This window comes from Hippopotamus amphibius, chromosome 11 (assembly GCF_030028045.1).
Source record: "Hippopotamus amphibius kiboko isolate mHipAmp2 chromosome 11, mHipAmp2.hap2, whole genome shotgun sequence".
Classification (NCBI taxonomy): Eukaryota; Metazoa; Chordata; class Mammalia; order Artiodactyla; family Hippopotamidae; genus Hippopotamus; species Hippopotamus amphibius.
Genome location: NC_080196.1, coordinates 91,118,992 through 91,137,764, shown reverse-complemented (window position 1 = coordinate 91,137,764; position 18,773 = coordinate 91,118,992). Strand labels below are relative to the sequence as shown.

Below are 18,773 nucleotides of genomic sequence, written 5' to 3'. Positions count from 1 at the left end.
CTCTTTCCACACAGGTCAGAGGCAAACGTAAGCACTATTGAACCTTTTTTCTTTTATGATGGTTTCCGGTTACATAAGCTACAAGCGTGTGTTTGCTATATTTTCCCTGGGCAGTCGCAGTGTGCCTTTCCTTTATAGCATCGGCTCCTGCAGGGCTGAGATCGGTATTGTCTGGAGCCCATGGAGAGATTTTGAAGGTAGTCCCTGCAGAATTATCAGGGCACGGTGGTTCCATGGAGACCCTGATGACTTCAGTTACTTCTCTTTCCCTTTAGGCCAAGCCTTGCGGGGATTGCTTGTTCCTCGTGATGGAAGATGGATTGATAGCCTGTGTGACACAGTGCATTCTGGGCATGAGTGCTGACTTGTCCCTTGTTAACAGACAGGGCAGGAGTCTGGGACTTTGTGGAATGTCCCTTGGATGCTCCCCTGTAGCGGGTAGACCTGTGCTAAGGGTCCTGCTCTCAGCATTCTTCCATTTAGCTTTAGGGAAGCACAAAACAGTGTATTTAGTTGACACACACATTGCATCAGAGCTTTCTAATCTGTAGGGCCCAGATATTCCTATAGAACCAGGAGTTCTGACAGATAAGACCTGAGAAGTTACAGGAGCTCGGGTTGTGCTAACTCTGCAGAGAGAAGTTCAGTGTCGTCAGACTTCCACACTGGAGTTCGAAGACAGAGCTGCTCTTCCTCGTGTCCAGATGTTCTCAAGCTGGTGATGGCCCTGAGCTGATAAGTTATCCAGATAGGACTATATTTAGCATTTCTGGTGGGAGAGAGGCTCAGTTTCTTGCTATGAGAAGCAGGAAGAACCCTACAGTGCTAGGGTTCACCCGTTCATCCAGCATGTCCTGAAATAGTTTCCAGGCACTGTCCTATGTGCGTGGCACAGAATAAAGGACATTTTAGTCCTATGCTAGAGGGAAGGGAAACATCTATACAAGTGAATGTAGTTCAGCTAAAGGCCGGTATAGTGAAAACACAGGGGGAGACCGCTTGGGTCAGCAGGAGCAGAAAGACTCAACGAGGAGAGTAAGATTTAAGCTGGACCTTAAAGGTGAATAGCAGTGGGGAAGGTGGAGAAAGGGAGCAAGATGTTTGAGGCAGAGGAAAAAGCAGAGCAAAGGTACACAGACAGGAAAGCTCGCGAGGTATTTGGAAACACAAGGTTAGTGAGGCTGCAGTGAGGGAAAGGTGCGGGGGAGGGTCGAATGTGGCCAGAAGAGTCCTGTTTGGGCCAGATTGTGAACCATTTGAACGTGAACTTTATCTTGTAAACAGCATGGATATTTTAAAGCAGGGGGACGACTTCATGAGGGGTGGGGGGCATATATTTTAAGGATGATAACTTTAGAACAAACATTCTCAACCTTGGCACTGTTGATGTTTTGGGGTAGACCATTTTTGTTGGGGGGGCTGTCCTGGGCATTGTAGTAACATCCCTGGCCTCTACCTACTAGAAACCAACAGCACTCTCTCCCTTCACGGTCCAGAGGGACCGCCAGAAATGTCTCAAGACATTGCCAAATGTCCTCCACTCTACTTGAGAACTGCTGTTACAAAAGCAAGCAGTCTAGAAAGTCAGTGGGAGTTGGGAGATTGGAGTCAGGCAGACCAATTAAGAGTAGGTTGTAATATTTCACATAAAAGTTGAAGTCCTGAGCTAAGGCAGCAGAGCAGGGATTGAGAGGATGTGCTGAATTCAAGGGAGCTGTCAACAGTGCCTGGCATGTTCTAGGTGCCTGAGCAAATGGGGTTGAACCAACAGGTCTTGATTGGGATTCCTTAATTAAGCTTTGAGTATTGGGTACGGCTTGGAGGAGTGGAAGGAGCATTGGCTGGGGAGTCAGCTCTGTTGCTGGGTCCATTCTTTTTTTAGGGGCCTGAGTTGGCCAAGTCGCTAACATCCCTGGATGTCAGTGTCCTTCATCTATTAAATGTGTCTAAGACCACCTGTGCCTCTGTCTCACGAATTCTAAGACTTCACATTTGGGAAAGCCCTTTGAAAACGGCAGTACACGTTCTAAATGAACAGTTGTTTTCTCACTGTACATGTTTAGGAGTGAGGGCAGTGGGGATGAGCTTACACGATACACGAACCGAGAGGGAGGAGATCAAGGGTGCCTAGTCCAGTTGCGGACTAGCGGAGGCAGAGGCTGGGTTAAGTTCATGAGGCTCCGTTAAGCTCATGAAGCCCTTGAATGTGTGATGGGATGTTGGCATTTGGCAGGGAGACATTTGCTGGCGTTTTGGTGATTAACATCTCAGCTGTGAGTGGTGGAGCTCTGTCATAACATGATGCTGTCCTTCATCCTTCTGTCAGCAGTAAAACAGACTCTAGAGCGAAGCGTCAACCAAAATATGAAGGTGCTGTGTTAAACACAGGCAGATGGTGGATACAGGAGGAAGGGCCAATAAATGGTCTATTTTAAACATCTCATGATTATTTTTTACCAGGAAACTTTTCATGTTTCACTAGTTCCCTTTGGTGCTCAGGATACTTTTAACTGTAGAGAGCAGCATGCTCTTAGGCTAGACACTGATTTTTCTGGGGGCCTTATTTGCTAAATAAGGAGAAAACTTTACCTAAAAGCACTGAATTGATGAGCTCCTATAGTCTCTGTGATCAGAGGGAGGCCTTTCTGTTGAACCACAAGCCATGATCTTTCCCTGGATATATTGGAGGTTGATATTAAAAGATTTTTTTGCCATAGGCAGCCCTCTTCCTGGGAAGCGGGAAGGTGATGGACTGATAAATGCAGCATAGTGTTTAGTGCTTTTTAGTTCAACCTACTTATTGAGAAAACCAAGGCTTTGAGCGTTGAATGATTTGTCCAGGGCAGTTCTGCTGTTTGGTTGCTGAGGGAGGTCTGTGCCCCTTGGTACCCTGCTACCAGACCTACACCCCGTCCACACCAGACACGCGTGCCTTTTACCGGACATTTCCAGCTCTATGTTCTGGTTTGTCTTGGAAAGAATAACTGTGACTCAGCCTGTGTCCAGAACCAGAGTGATTGCTTTTCTTTCCTTTTCTCTCCTTTTGTACATTTTCAGCTCATTTAAGATGGGGACTGCTTGCATCAGTTACCTTTGCTGGAATTTTGGTTGTTCTGGTTCTTATATTTCCTTAGGCCCTCACCTAGGCTGTGCTGGGTCTCCAGGAAGGGCCTGGAACCAGGGACGTGGTTGGGGCCACTGGGAAAGGCTAGAGCTGTAGACCTGGGATGCATCCCTATTTTAACTCCTAAATGGTACTGGAAAGAATAGAGTGTGACTTGGGCTTTGCCCAGAACCTGGAAGACTGAACACCTTGCATGTGTACCTATTTAAAGACATGGGATGTATACCTGTTAAAATAGGGTTGTACAGCTATTTCATTACCAACCATTAATCCACTAATGCATTTGCCAAAAGCTTATTGGTTTTCTATTATGTAAGACATTGTATGCAAGTGAGAATTTTGTTGAAGAATGGGACTTAACTCATGTTGCCCCAGAGTTTCTAAGCAACTCTAGATTTAAAATGTTTCCAGTTTTAAAATGTTATATACATGACTCTTCTAGAACACACTTATGGTATGCTTGGTAAGGAGCAAAGCACCAGCAAGACTGGAGTACTTCTTTGTCTCCTTCCCCTGGGGGCCACTGTGTTATGAATAGTAGCAGTGATAACTAAGACCCTCGACAACAGCCTTGTGAAGCAGCACCGCTCACCTGATGGTGCGTTAATGCTGCCCAGGTGAGCAGAAGCAGCAACAGGCAGAGGCTTCCACTTGCATCAAACATTAGCTCTGGCAGTGGATCACCCATGAGCCGATTGAACAGGAGGTACCACTGATTCCCTCACTCATTTCATGACCCCTTCTTAGATGGTTTTTCATGATGATACCTGTTTGGGGCAGGGAGGAGTTTTAGATTGAGAAGATGACCCACATTCTCTCATTATAGACTTGAGATAAACCCTTCCCACCCGTAATCCCTAAGAATAGAGCGTATAAACGGCATTTCACACCAACCGCATCTGTCCTTCGCTCCTTTTCTAAAACTCTCCGAAGTCTTCTCTGGTTAGTAACATAGAGGGTCAGGTCAGCAATTCTTTCAAGCTACAGGCTCACTTTTCAGCTGGACTAGAAGTGACATTTTGGGATAAGACTACATCTGAATCGATCTCTAAAATGCAGTCCTTCGACATAGAGGAGGCGAGTTAGCCGTGATCATCCTAGAGAATCTATGGCTGTCCGACAGCAGATTTGTTTGATATTAACAGCGGATAGAACTCTCCAAAGAATGATTCCGTTCCAAATAGGCAGGATGCATTATTGATGATGGCTGCTCAGTGATTCTCCTCAGAACCAGGGTGGAAAGTAGAGGCATCATTTTCAGGGCTTTGCTTAATGGTGACTTAAACAGCACATACCCACTTAACTTCCTAGCTCTAAAGTCACAGTCAGTTTCATGGCTGCTACTCAGTGTGCATCTGTTGGTTCTGGAACAATTTCTCCCTCTCCCCTGAGGTCTCAGAAATTTAGATGCTGTTACTGCGCCTGTTTGCTAATATACCAGATCAAACATCCCCTCTTCATTCTGAGGGTCAAACTTTTCCACTCATTTCTCTGAAACTCCAGATAAGCTCCACATGGCAAAACACAGTGAAAAAGGTTGGATGATGTGGTTGAGAATGAAATAAAATAATACATGAAGAAAGAAGATTCAAAAACTGAAAAAGTGTATCACTGAAAAGGAGAATGGTGGAAATGGCAGTTTAGCAGTATGTAATGAGGAAGTACTGAGTGAATGAAGTAACAGGAGTACCCAGGGCTAGAATTTCAAGGACAGTTTACTTGGGGTAAGGGCGGGATAAATGGTGTTGTTGATTTTGTGTTCATTGTGAGTGTTCATGTGAGGACCAAGGGGAAACCTGGAGCACGCACGATGTAAGATTTAACTACGCTCTCGTATGAAGGATTCTTTTTCCTTGTGTATCAATCTGTAAGTACTGATCATTTTCTCTTCCACTTTTGTTGAGATAGAGTTGACATACATACACGCACTGTATAAGTTTAAGGTATACGGCATAATGCCTTGATTTACATACATCATGAAGTGATTATCACCGTAAGTTTACTGAACGTCATCACACAGATACAAAATTAAAGACAGAAAAAATTAAAAATTCTTATGCTGAAACTCTTAGGCTTTACTCTTGACAACTTTCATATATAACCTCCAGCAGTGTTATGTTGTGCATTACATCCCTAGTGCTTATTTATCTTATAACTGAAAGTTCATATTTTTCGACTGCCTTCGTCCAGTTCCCCCTCCTCTCAGCCCCCCTCCTCTGGTAACCACAGATCTGATCTCTTTTTCTATGAGTTTGTTTTTGAGGTGTGATTGACCTACCACACTATGTTAGTTCCTGTTATGTAACACAGTGATTAGATGTTTCTGTACATTTCAAAATGATCACTGTGATAAGTGTAGTTACTGTCACCATGCAGAGATATTATGTAGTTATCGACTGTATTCCCCGCACTGTGTATTTCATACCTGTGACTCATTTATTTTGCAACTGGAAGTTTGTGTGTCTTAATCTCCCTCACCTATTTCTCTCCTCCCCCCATCCCCTCCCCTCTGGCAACCACCTGTTTGTTTTTTGTGTCTATCATTCTGTTTCTGTTTTGTTTGTTCATTTGCTGTGTTTTTTAGATTCCATATATAAGTGAAATCATACGGTATTGATCTTTTTCTGACTTATTTCACTTGGCGTAATATCCTTTAGGTCCATCCATCCTGTTGCAAATGGCAAGATTTCATTCTTTTTGTGGCTGAGTGATATTCCATTGTGTGTGTACGTGTGTATATATACATATGTATACATATACACACACACCATATCTTCTTTTTCAATTCATCTGTTGACGGGCACTTAGGTTGCTTCCATATCTTGGCAATTGTAAATAGTTCTGCAGTGAACATAGGGGTGCATGTATTTTTTTGAATTAGTATTTTCATTGTCTTTGGATAGATAACCCAAGAGTAAAATTGCTGGATCATATGGTAATTCTATGAATTTTTTGAGGAATCTCCATACCCCTTTCCACAGTGGCTGCACCAGTTTACATTCCCACCTGTAGTGCATGTGGGTTTCCTTTTCTCTACATCCTCAACAGCATTTGTTATTTGTAGTCTTTTTTGATGATGGCCATTCTGACAGGTGTGAGGTGATATCTCTTTGTGGCTTTGATTTGTATTTCCCTGATGATTAGTGATGTTGAGCATCTTTTCACGTGCCTGTTGGTCATCTGTATGTCTTCCTCGGGAAAATGACTATTCAGATCCTCTGCCCATTTTTCAGTCAGGTTGTTTTTTTGATGTTGAGTTGTATTAGTTCTTTATATATTTTGGATATTAACTCCTTATCGGATATATTGTGTGCAAATATTTTCTCCTATTCCGTGGGTGGCCTTTTTGTTTTGTTGATAGTTTTCTTTGCTGTGCAAAAGCCTTTAATTTTGATGTCACATCATGCACAAAAATAAATTCAAAATGGATTAAAGACATAAATTGAAGACCTGAAACCATAAAACTTTTAAAAGAAAACATAGGCTGGTTGGTCTTAGCAATTTTTTTTTTTTTTTGGATATGTTTCTTTAGGCAAGGGAAACAGAAGTAAAAGTAAACAAATGGGACTACCTCCTCATATTAAAAACCCTTACATTGGCTGTGGATAATATAAAAAATCTTAGTGTGGCTCCCCAGCACATCCTGCATCTTTCCCCAGAGTCATTTTGAGCCCTTTCCTCCTGTACTGTGTCCCACCCAGACTGGCTTTCTTTCGTCCTTCAGTGAGCACTGTTCCTCCCTTCTCCAGGCTTGTCACACAGATAACCTCTCAGCCTAGAACACTCCTCCCTCCTCAATATGTCTAGCCAACTCCTTGTCTGTCTAGGATTCGGCTTGAATCTTGACCTTTCAACGAAGCCTTTCCTGATGACCTAGACTAGGTTCGGGCCCCCAACTACATGTCTGTGCTGTCCAAGAAGTTATGACCATTGCAGTAGACTAGTTGCATAATGTGGTCTGACATCCTTGAAGATAGGGACATGTCTTTTTTTTCTGTGTCCCAGCACCTTGCACAGTGCCTGTCATGTGGCAGGTGTTCAGAAAATACTGATGGATGAATGAATGGACTAGAGTCTGTGTTCTGGTCGGGGGGCTTTGTAGCTTATGGGGGACATGTCCCAGTTGAAGCATATTTACTGAATAGCCTCAAAGATGAAGTGTTTGAATACTGGCGATGGGAAGGCCAGAATGCTTTATCCTGGGAAAGGAAGATTGAGAGGTGGCTTGAGTCCCAAATGCAAGTGTGTAAGGCATTTAAGTTCTAAGATAGATGATCTCTTAAAGACAAAGCAAAAGCAGAAGTTTTCTTCAGAAAAGAGTGGCGTCCCAATGCATTCTCTCAGCTACTTTTGATCAGTGAAGTTCTGTTTGCAGAAGCTAGCTTAGCCTGATATGACTTCAGTTGGTGCTAATTTTGGTTGCTTAGAGAGGTCTATTCATGGAACAGGTTTTAAATTTAAAAAATGGAAGGAAACAAACTTACCTTTGCCTTGGTGAATATTTCTAGGACTGTGACGTGCTGATAAGCACTGTGGTGAGTGTAAACTACTGACTGTTTCTTTGGGGAAAACAATGTAGTCAGGAGTATATACCTTCAGGAAAGAGGAAAACAACTGCCCAGTGATGGCATCAAACATGGATTTTTAAAAAATGAGGTATTTCAAAGAGCTTAGGTGGAAATGAAGAGGCTGTGCTCTGGAAAACTGTCTAAAGTGACTTAAAGATTTGTAATAATGTGACTATGGACTGTTTAATTCACGTACAAAATTGCCCTGTGCAAGGAGAGTCCGCGGTCCAAGAGCTGTAGTCTCGTTGCTGGAAGTGGAATTCCAACACAGCTTTAGCTTCTCCATAAGATTCAGACATATATTTAGCTGCATGAAATGTACTGGGCTTGAGTAAATCTTTTCTAGCTTCTGTAGTAGCAGGTTAAATGGATTTAACATTGCAGGCTTACAAAACCAACTTGCCATCAACATACGCTTTTTAAATAGGGAACTTTCAGTAGTCTTTCCAAAACTTCAAAATTAAGTTTTGCTTAATTGCTTTATGGCTGTCTCTAAGTTTCTGGTATCACTGTAGCTTCCATCAAACACATGTGCTGCTGGTATAAACTGGCCAGATAAAATGACTCAACGATGATCTCCGAACACCAAACACTTCCCATCTTGTCCATTTGTCACTTGAGGACATACTGCTTATTCTGTTAACATGTGCAGGGCAGTAAACAGGTAAATTGTTTTGCCAGCCATGTGGAGACTTGGTTCTGCATTAGGAGGTATAGAATGTGAATTAAGATGTAATTGTGGCTGATGATGTAATCAGATATCAGAAACAGTTGAATCTCTCCTCAGAAGACTGGGTTGAGGTGACATAGTGCTGTAAGCACATAAGATAGCAAATATCAAAAGTGGGATGTGATGGTCAGTGCAGGAAATAGGTTGATGGACCTTCCTTTTGGTATATTTGACTTTTGTTTCATTTAAATGACAGGAAGTATTGGGTTTTATTATAACTTTGCTGTTTAACTTGTGTACCTTATATGTTATAGAATAAAGCTCACTGATTTTATTGTATCCTTCTTTACTCCAAGGATGCTAAGTGGACTTTTGCTGTCCCAGTCTCTCTGCATTGTTAAACTTCTTCCTGACATTTGGACTAGCTTGGTTCTCTCATTTAGGAAAGGACGTGGAACAAGTTTGGGAGAGTTCTGGGTGGGGCCTTAGGAACCTACCTCACTGGCCCTGAATTGTACATGGATTTTCAGTTACTTCTTGGCTCTGGACAAACAGAATGTTTACATATAATGCCCTCTGACTGTGAGTTATAGGGAGCTTCCCAGTGCAGAGCATTTAGGGAAAAAGGAAGGTTATTACTGATCCAGGAAGCCTTTAATGGTAATGAGTAAAACAGGGAAACCAGGAGGCTGACCTTGCTGCTGGGGGAGGAGGAGTTAACTAACTAAGGAAATTGGAAAGGATGAGCTTCTATGTTCCCATAACACTTTCTGTGCATGTGGTTCTATTGGGATTATTTGGTTGTGTCTGTGCTCTCCTAGAGGGAGTTCTCTGTGTCTCCATCCCAGGGCCCAAGTTCCTGCCACAGTAACGATAACTACTGTGCTGGATGCTGTACTAAATGTTTCATATACATTATTTCATTTAATCCTAACAGCAGCTGTAACACAGAAGATACTTTTCCACTTTACAGATAAGGAAACTGAGCCCGTGATGGGGATTGAGGCTAGTACCCAATACCTGCAGCTTAACCTGCTGCTCACCTGTCTCCCATAGTCAGAGCCCAGTCAGTGGGAAGGGAAGATGCCCAACAGCATACTGATGGGGGTGTTCTTGGCTTCGGAGACTAATCACCACCGCTGGGTTCAGGTTGCAGTTGGTGTCTGGGTCCATGAACATTATCTTTAAACTTTAATAGACGTGCAGAGGATTGTGGGAGATTCTGCTTGGATGGGGTAAAAGGCCTAGTCTTTCTCCTCCAGACTCTTCACATGCAAAAGAATGAAGTGTGACCCACTTCTTGCTACAAGGACAGTTGGGTAAGGTGTCTTCATAGTTCCTACAATATGGCAGTACCCTGCCAGGCACCACACCACTGGGGAAACTGCTCTTGTGATGGTGCTGAAATGAAACTGTGAGCTCAGGGAAGTGTGTTGTCTTTCTTTTCCCTCCAAGTACTATTGCTTTAGCAGGAGAAGCTTCAAAATGGACACTTACACCTACAGAGGACATCACTTATGACATTTTGGGGAAGCGTTTAGGTGTCTTCCTAACCTCACTAAAGAACTGAGCTATGAATAGCCCCATTTTTAGTAAGGGACCTGTGATTTTTAGCCTAGAGAGTTATGTATTCTCTTAGCACTGTGGTTCTCAGCCTGTGCTCCTAGCACTTTGTAGCTGGACTTGGGGTCCAGGAGGGGTTGGGGAAGCAGCTTGCTGTCCTTTTGCTGTGTGTGATCCTTCCTGCCTTGGGTGGCATCTGAGTTTCAGGTCTCACCTCCCTACCTTTTCATAATTATGTTTTCCCTTGAAACCCATGGCCTATCCACTTATTTATTTCAGTGCTGGGAAGCACCATTGTTTTCTGGTGCTCTTCTCTGTGCTGGATCTCAGACTGGTCCTGTACGGAGAAATTTGGTGGCTTCTGCGCTCCTTGAAGGATGGAAGTTGACCAACTTGATCTTGCGTCTTCTCCATATAAGTTCTAGAACAAAATGCGCACCCTGAGTAAATCTATTGACTAGTTTCTCTGTTTTACCAAAAGGACTCCCCTCCCACCCCCAACCGGAGCCCTGCTTTCAGTCATAGAGCAGAGGTTTGAGGGTCTGCTAACAATGACATCCTGTCAGTGCTGGGGTGCAGCTGTGAATAAGGCCGGCAGTGTGCCTGCTCCTTGTCCCCTAAGCACAGTCACCAGGTTAGGCTGTGGGGTCCCCTCTCGTCCATTCCCAGGGTCTGTGCCCAGACTGCCTTGCTTCACATCAAGACTACATTGTGACCAAAACTTTGGTCTGATTCTTAACTCTGAAAGTACCTACTGGCTTAACTTGGTATGTCATTGTAAATGGGTGTTTGCACTTTTTTCATGTGTAACTATAAGACACTTTAACTGTATAAAATACATACTCAGTGGGACCTGGGCAGGTGTGAGAAAGTCAGTACTCCTCCCTGGTGTGGGGGGAGACAGTGGAGGACTTCGAGTCTGGGATCTTCTCTCTGGTTCTGCCCTGAACTCAGCTCTTCACTGTGAACTTAGGCAAATTGTCCAGTACGTTTTACCCTCAAGTTTCTTCTTTATGCAATATTAGCAATAACCCTGCTCATCTTATTTCAGTTTTAAAACTAAGATAAAATTATTAAAGTACTTAAAATTACTTATATTAGTGTAAGATTATGGAGGTGGCATTATTAAATAATTCTATGGAATGAATGTTTCCAATGTTCCTATTCTCTTTTCCCTAAAGTCCGCTTTGGTTCGGAGGCTCACTCTGAAACAGAGATTTTAACTAATGGCACATTCATCACTTGGAAAGCTTAAAAAGAAATTACGGTGCTTGGGCCCTACTCTCAGGCTTAATCTTAATTATTCAAGTGTTGGACATGGGTATTGGGTTTTTTTTTTTTTTTTTAAAGATCTGCAGATAATTCTTAAATGCCAACCAGTGTTGAGAATCACTCTTCTCAGGGTTTTGAGGTTGAAGTAGGCTAGATCCAGTTACTGATTTTAAAGCAAAGCATGGCTACCTATGTATGGTGATTTGCAGGACATCTAAAGGATCCCCGTAACATGCAACACCTTGGGTTGGTTTCCTGTTTCCTAATCATCTGCAGGATCCTGCGAGGATGCTGCCTAGACTGCACAGTGTCTAGTAGCATCACCACCGTCACTACTGCCTAATGCGTGCGGTACCGACACTGTGGGACCTCATCTAATTCTCAGGACGCTTCATGAGGTTGGTCTAACTTTTGCCCATGTTGTACAACTGAGGAAACCAAGGCTCAGACCCATTCATCACCTTACCCAAGCTAATGAGCGATGGTTGGAATTCTCACCCAGGCTGTCTAGCTCTAGAGCCCACACATGTAACCACAGTACTGCACTGCATGATACTTAGTATAGATGGGTAAATGCTGTATGTATGTATGTATTTTTTTATGGCTGTGTTGGGTCTTTGTTGCTGCGTGTGGGCTTTCTCTAGTTGTGGCGAGTGGAGGCTGCTCTTTATTGCTGTGCATGGGCTTCTCATTGCCATGGCTTCTCTTGTTGCGGAGCATGGACTCTAGGTGCTCAGGCTTCAGTAGTTGTGGCACGTGGGCTCAGTAGTTGTGACTCTCAGGCTCTAGAGCACAGGCTCAGTAGTTGTGGCACATGGGCTTAGTTGCTCTGTGGCATATGGGATCTTCCCAGCCCAGGGCTTGAACTCGTGTCTCCTGCATTGGCAGGCAGATTCTTTAATGTGCCGTCAGGGAAATCCAGTGCTGTACTCTTCTTGATATTATATTTATATTTTAGCAGGGGCTTTCTGCAGATATTGCTTTAGTTCGGGATAAAGAATCCTCGGGCTGGAATTTCATGTTCAACCAGGGGCCAGTGGGGAGAGCCCCCTGGGCAGATGAGGGTTTGTGTTGCCCTGCAAATTAGTTACCCAAACCAAACCACAAGGATGCTGGTTTTTCAAAGCTGCCTGAACATTGGATGCATCTGGGGAGCTTTAAAAAACCCTAAAGACTCTACCAGAAAACTGCGAGCACTAATTGATGGGTTTAGTAAAGTAGCAGGATACAAAATTAATGCACAGAAATCTCTTGCATTCCTATGCACTAACAACAGAAGAGCAGAAAGAGAAATTAAGGAAACTCTCCCATTCACCATTGCAACCAAAAGAATAAAATACCTAGGAATAAACCTGCCTAAGGAGGCAAAAGATCTGTATGTAGAAAACTTTAAGACACTGATGAAAGAAATCAAAGATGATACAAACAGATGGAGGGACATACCATGTTCCTGGATTGGAAGAATCAACATCGTGAAAATGACTGTACTACCCAAAGCAATTTACAGATTCAATGCAATCCCGAGCAAATTACCAATGGCATTTTTCACAGAACTAGAGCAAGAAATCTTACGATTTGTATGGAAACGCAAAAGACCCTGAATAGCCAAAGCAATCTTGAGAAGGAAAAATGGAGTTGGTGGAATCAGGCTTCCTGACTTCAAACTATACTACAAGGCCATAGTGATCAAGACAGTATGGTACTGGCACAAAAACAGAAAGGAAGATCAATGGAATAGAATAGAGAACTCAGAAGTAAGCCCAAACACATATGGGCACCTTATCTTTGACAAAAGAGGCAAGAATATACAATGGAAAAAAGACAGCCTCTTCAATAAGTGGTGCTGGGAAAATTGGACAGCAACATGGAAAAGAATGAAATTAGAACACTTCCTAACACCATACACAAAAATAAACTCCAAATGGATTAAAGACCTACATGGAAGGCCAGATACTATAAAACTCCTAGAGGAAAACATAGGCAGAACACTCTTTGACATCCATCAAAGCAAGATCCTTTTGGACCCACCTCCTAGAATCATGGAAATAAAATCAAGAATAAACAAATGGGACCTCATGAAACTTAAAAGCTTTTGCACAGCAAAAGAAAGCATAAATAAGACTAAAAGGCAACCCTCAGAATGGGAAAAAATAATTGCCTATGAAACAACGGAGAAAGGATTAACCTCCAAAATATACAAGCAGCTCATGCAGCTTCATACCAAAAAAGCAAATAACCCAATCCACAAATGGGCAGAAGACCTAAATAGATATTTCTCCAAAGAAGACATACAGATGGCCAACACACACATGAAAAGATGCTCAACATCACTCATCATCAGAGAAATGCAAGTCAAAGCCACAATGAGGTATCACCTCACACCAATCAGAATGGCCATCATCACAAAGTCTGGAAACAACAAATGTTGGAGAGGGTGTGGAGAAAAGGGAACTCTCCTGCACTGTTGGTGGGAATGTAAGTTGGTACAGCCACTATGGAAAACAATTTGGATGTTCCTTAAAAAACTACAAATAGAACTACCATATGATCCAGTCATCCCACTCCTGGGCATATACCCAAAGAAAACCATAATCCCAAAAGAAACTTGTACCATAATGTTTATTGCAGCACTCTTTACAATAGCCAGGACATGGAAGCAACCTAAATGCCCATCAACAAATGAATGGATACAGAAGATGTGGCATATATATACAATGGAATATTACTCAGCTATAAAAAGGGATGAGATGGAGCTATATGTCATGAGGTGGATAGAACTACAATCTGTCATACAGAGTGAAGTAAGTCAGAAAGAGAAGGACAAATATTGTATGCTAACTCACATATACGGAATCTAAAAATGGTACTGATGAACTCAGTGACAAGAGACGAACAAGGATGCAGGTGCAGAGAATGGACTGGAGAACTCGAGGTTTGGGGGGGTGGGGGGGTGAAGGAGAAGCGGAGATGAAGTGAGAGAGTAGCATAGACATACATATACTACAACTGTAAAATAGATAGCCAATGGGAAGTTGCTGTATAACAAAGGGAGTTCATCTCAAGGATGGATGATGCCTTAGAGGACTGGGATGGGGAGGGTGGGGGGGAGTCGAGGGAGGGAGGGAATACGGGGATATGTGTATAAAAACAGATGATTGAACTTAGTGTACCCCCCAAAAAAATAATAAAAAAAAAAAACAAAAACAAACAAACAAAAAAACACTGCCTGGTTCCCACCCCTAGAGATTGATGTAATTGGCCTGAGGGGTTGCCTGGCTGGGGAAGCTTTAAAGGCTCCCCAGGTGATTCTCCCGGTGCAGCCTGGGTTGAGCTCTATTGCCAGAGGCAGCCACTCCCTCCAGCTGTGTGTCAGCTGCCTCTGTGCTGACTGCAGAGATGGGAGAAGTGAACTGCTGGAGAATTGCTCGCAGTACTAATGCATTTCATTTCACAGAGGCATCTGCCTTCTCCAGTAATACACAGGGCTCTTTCCAAAAGAAAAATCAGTTTTTCTTTGACAATTAGGTCAGATATTATTTTATTTACTTCGACGTGATGGGGTTAAGTGTTGTTAAAACACCATAGTGCCAAATTGAGTAGTACTGTAATAGGATTCTGTGAGGGAGCTTGTCTTTCCTACAGTCTGCTGCCTCCAAGAAAGCTGCTACAGGTCAGATTTGTTTGAAGGAATTCCTTGAAGAGAAAAAAAATGAAGAGGCAACATAGAACCTTGGTTCTAGAAGGTTTCTGTCTGGCTCATAGAAATGATGGCTTTCTGTTAAAAGAATATAGTTCATCTTACTGCTTTTCCAGAGATGAGAAGCGAGAACCCCTGTCAGGAGAGAGCGTACAGGATGCTGTTTGCGTCATCTGCAACAAAAACAGTTTTTGTTTTATAAATTGAGGTGAAATTAGCATGACGAAAAATTAACTATTAAATGAACAGTTCAGTAGCATTTAGTGCATTCACAATGTTGTGCAATCACCATGTCTATCTAGTTACAAAACATTTTCATCATTGCAAAGGAAACCCCTCATAAATTCTTTCCATCTCCACGGCTCAGATCACATCTGTCTTCCTCTCTCAAGTCTTTTTTTTGTTTTAATTGAAGTACAGCTGATTTACAATAATGTGTTAGTTTCAGGTGTATAGCAGAGTGATTTGGTTATATATATTCTTTTTACGTTCTTTTCCATTATAGTTTATTACAAGATATCGAATATAGTTCCCTGTGCTATACAGTAAATACTTGTTGTTTATGTGTTTGTATATGGCAGTGTGTATCTGTAAATCCCATACTCCCAGTTTATACCCCCCCATCCCCCTTTGGTAACCATAAGTTTGTTTCTATGTCTGTGAGTCTGTTTCTGTTTTGTAAACAAGCTCATTTGTCCGGTTTTTTTAAAATAAATTTATGTATTTATTGGCTGCGTTTTTGTACTGTTTTTTAGATTCCACGTATATGTCTCCCTCAAGTCTCTGCTGGCTCCTGTGTCACTTTTCTCTCCTTCCTCTTAGTTTGTGTGTCTGTTCTCTTGGCTGATCATGCCCCACTTGTACTCGGTTACAGGGGCAGTGAGTCTTCCTTGGTCTGAGTGGGGGGCCTTGTTGGCCTTGTCAGCAGACAAAGCAAAATTTGATCATGGTTAAAATTGCCCTTGGAGGTCCTATAAATAGCTCATCAAGTGCAGCATGTGTGACTTTGGATAAACAGCCCTGCTCAGTAATTCATAAGCATCTTAAGCTGAGAATCCATGAAGCAGCGTAAAGGTGGGGAGGCCTGCCCGCAGATGTCACCCATCCCGCACCATCACCGTGCAGGGCTTGCTTCATTCTTGCTTAACCATGAACTACTGTCATCTCCACATGCATGTCCACATGTGTCTTTATTGTGGGGATGGAGGACACATGACAGCATCTAGCACAGAGTGGGTGCTCAGGTGTGTATTGGATTTGAACCTGAAGCTGGCTTGATCAGGTCTGTAGTAGACACTTGCCTTTACAAAGCTGTAGGAGGATCTGGTCACCTGTTTCCTGCGAAGTTGACATTTACCACTGCTGCCCTTCCTTCTCTTGCCCTGCCTGCTGCCCCCTCGGAATAGCTGTTTCTCTCCTTAGGAGCCGGTCACGTTTCCCCCTTAGAGTGTATTTTTATATGAAATATCTACCCAGTTAGATTATACGTTCCTTAACGTGAGGGTATAGATCTTCACATTTGTACTTGGTTACGTGGTGCTTGTCACGGTGTTTTCTGTATAAACCAGGTGCACAGTCTCTCCTCACTGGTTCCCGTCTCAGTAAACATTTCCTGAGCACCCACTGCGAGCCAGGGATACAGAAACGCCCCGTGGCGTATCTGAAAGACCTTGAAGTAGTGAGAGGAAACTGATGTGAAAGAAACGACTGCAGAACCATAAAGAAAGTTGATCATAGGAGCGTTGGTTGCGGCAGCCCAGCGTTGGGAAGGGCTCCCTCTGTAGGGCACAGGGAAGGAAGGGTTCAGCGAGGAGACGGCGCTGGAACTTGGGCTCTGCCCACATGGACAACCAGGAAAGGACATTCGAGGCTGAGGAAACAGCATGTTCAAAGGTAGAGGGCCGCAAACCTTTTCTGTAAAGGGCTGGAGGGTAAATAGTTTAGGTTTGGGGGCCATAGGGCCTCTGTCACAACTGTCACTGATGTGGAAGCCGCCACAGACAACAGGTGGATGGAATGTGGTGTTGTGTTCCAGTAAAACTTTATGGACACCACAGTGTGACACACACAGTTTTCATGTGCTAGTATGTGAGTATCATTCTCCCCCCCCTCCCCCCCGCAGTCATTTAACCATTTAAAGACCATTCTTAGCTCATGGGCTGTATAAAAAGAGGTGGCCCAGCAGCAGCTGGCCCAGTGCTGTAGTCTGGCCTGTGTACAAAGGAAAGAGTGAGATCATATTGCAGGACAGAACAGCAGGTACTTAGGTGTGCCTGTTCTGATGCCATGGGTGTGAGAGTCTGCATTTCTAACCAGCTCCCAGGTAGTGGTGAGGCTGAGGTCCTCACCTGGAGTAGCAAGGAGGTAAAGTATCATTCGTGTCCCCTGATGCTGTGATGGATTCTGTGGATATAGGAAACTATAGATGACAACTTTCTGCCTACCAGGTGTTTTCAGTCTACTCAGAAGAGATTTATATAAGTAGAAAGGTAAATGGACCCTCCTGGAGTGAGAATTAAACGGCAACAGAGCCAGGCGGCGAGGTTCCCCAGTGCTGGGTACAGTGAACTGTCCAGTGAGAGGCACGTGGACAGCAGGGTTAAGGCCAAAGGAGCCCCCGTGTGAGCTGGAACTGGGCTCCGTGTCTTCCAGTACTTCACACAGCTTGACGATGTCCACACGTCACCACCACCACTCGCTTCCTATTGGCATTTTCCCTCTTCTGCTGTTTGTCAGTCTGTTCTCTTGAGCCTTTCCTGACACTGTTTTACACTCAGTGGAGGCTTTGCTTTGAGTAGAGCTTCTTGGGGGCGCTGTCCTCCCTCTAACTGGAAGGAAAGTCCCAGCAGCCTAACTCAGGGATGGGAAGTGCAGCAGAGCTAAGGACAGTCCCTCACCTGAAGCTGGGGGACAGGAGCTTAAAAGTCTCTGCAGCTGGATGGATGGTGGGCTTCAGTGGCAGAGGAGGAGGTGAGTCAGAACACCTGAGGGGAGAAGAAATGTTGAAACACTCAGTTTTCTCTGGAGATACCTCCAACATTCTTCATGTCTTACTCTAAAGCACTCAGATAAAGCTCTGTAGTATCTTCCTCTTAAGATACAGTAATATCTTGCTGCAGGGCAGGCTCAGAGGCAGAGAGAAGATTTGGTGAACTTGATTCCTTGTAAAGCCAGAAACAAATGACTTTGGCTTTGTAACCTGAGCTGGGGTATCAGCGATGCAGATTGTGGTGGTGTGCGTTCCCATTAACCGGTGTCCTGAGCCTCTTGCCTCACGACTTTCACTCCTGGATCCTGAATTAGAGACAAGTGTAGCAGAGGCCAGGGCTTGCCTTTAAAAAAGGCCAGTGATCACCTGGAGGAAAATGCTGTAAAAAAATTAAAAAAGCAGAACAAAAATCAAGCCGGCAGCTGACTGGCCACAGGGCCTGTGCTTCACTGTCCCTGCATGGGGGAGGTGGGAGGTTATGCCGACCCGAACACACATTCTGGCTGGCCTTTGGTCTTAGAGCTATTAATTCCAGGGTTGCTAAAAAGTTCTGTGCCCATTTTATATGCATATTTACATATATATGTAAATATATATATACACACACACAGTGGGGGGGCAGGTATGTGCCCCTGCACACAGACAGCTTCTCAGGAGAATAGGACCAGTGAAAATCGCAGATCTATGAGATAAATACTGAGAGATGTGCCCGACGTCAGGAGTGTGGTACCGAGAGTGACAGCCACTAGTAGATCCAGATGCTGCTGTTTGGTGGGTCAGACCCGTGGTTCTCCCCAGCTGCACGTTATACTCACCTTGGAGCTTTCATGTCATCTCAGATGCTGACTGAATGGGTCTGAGGTGGACCCAGACATGGGCTTTTCAAGGCT

The 18,773-nt window shown here is 43.7% G+C and overlaps 1 protein-coding gene across 1 annotated transcript in view; it reads left to right on the top strand.

The window, feature by feature from the left end:
- Window positions 1-18,773, top strand: part of MYO5B (myosin VB) — a 340,872-nt gene that overhangs the window by 116,041 nt on the left and 206,058 nt on the right. The gene's annotated exons all lie outside the window — the stretch shown is intronic.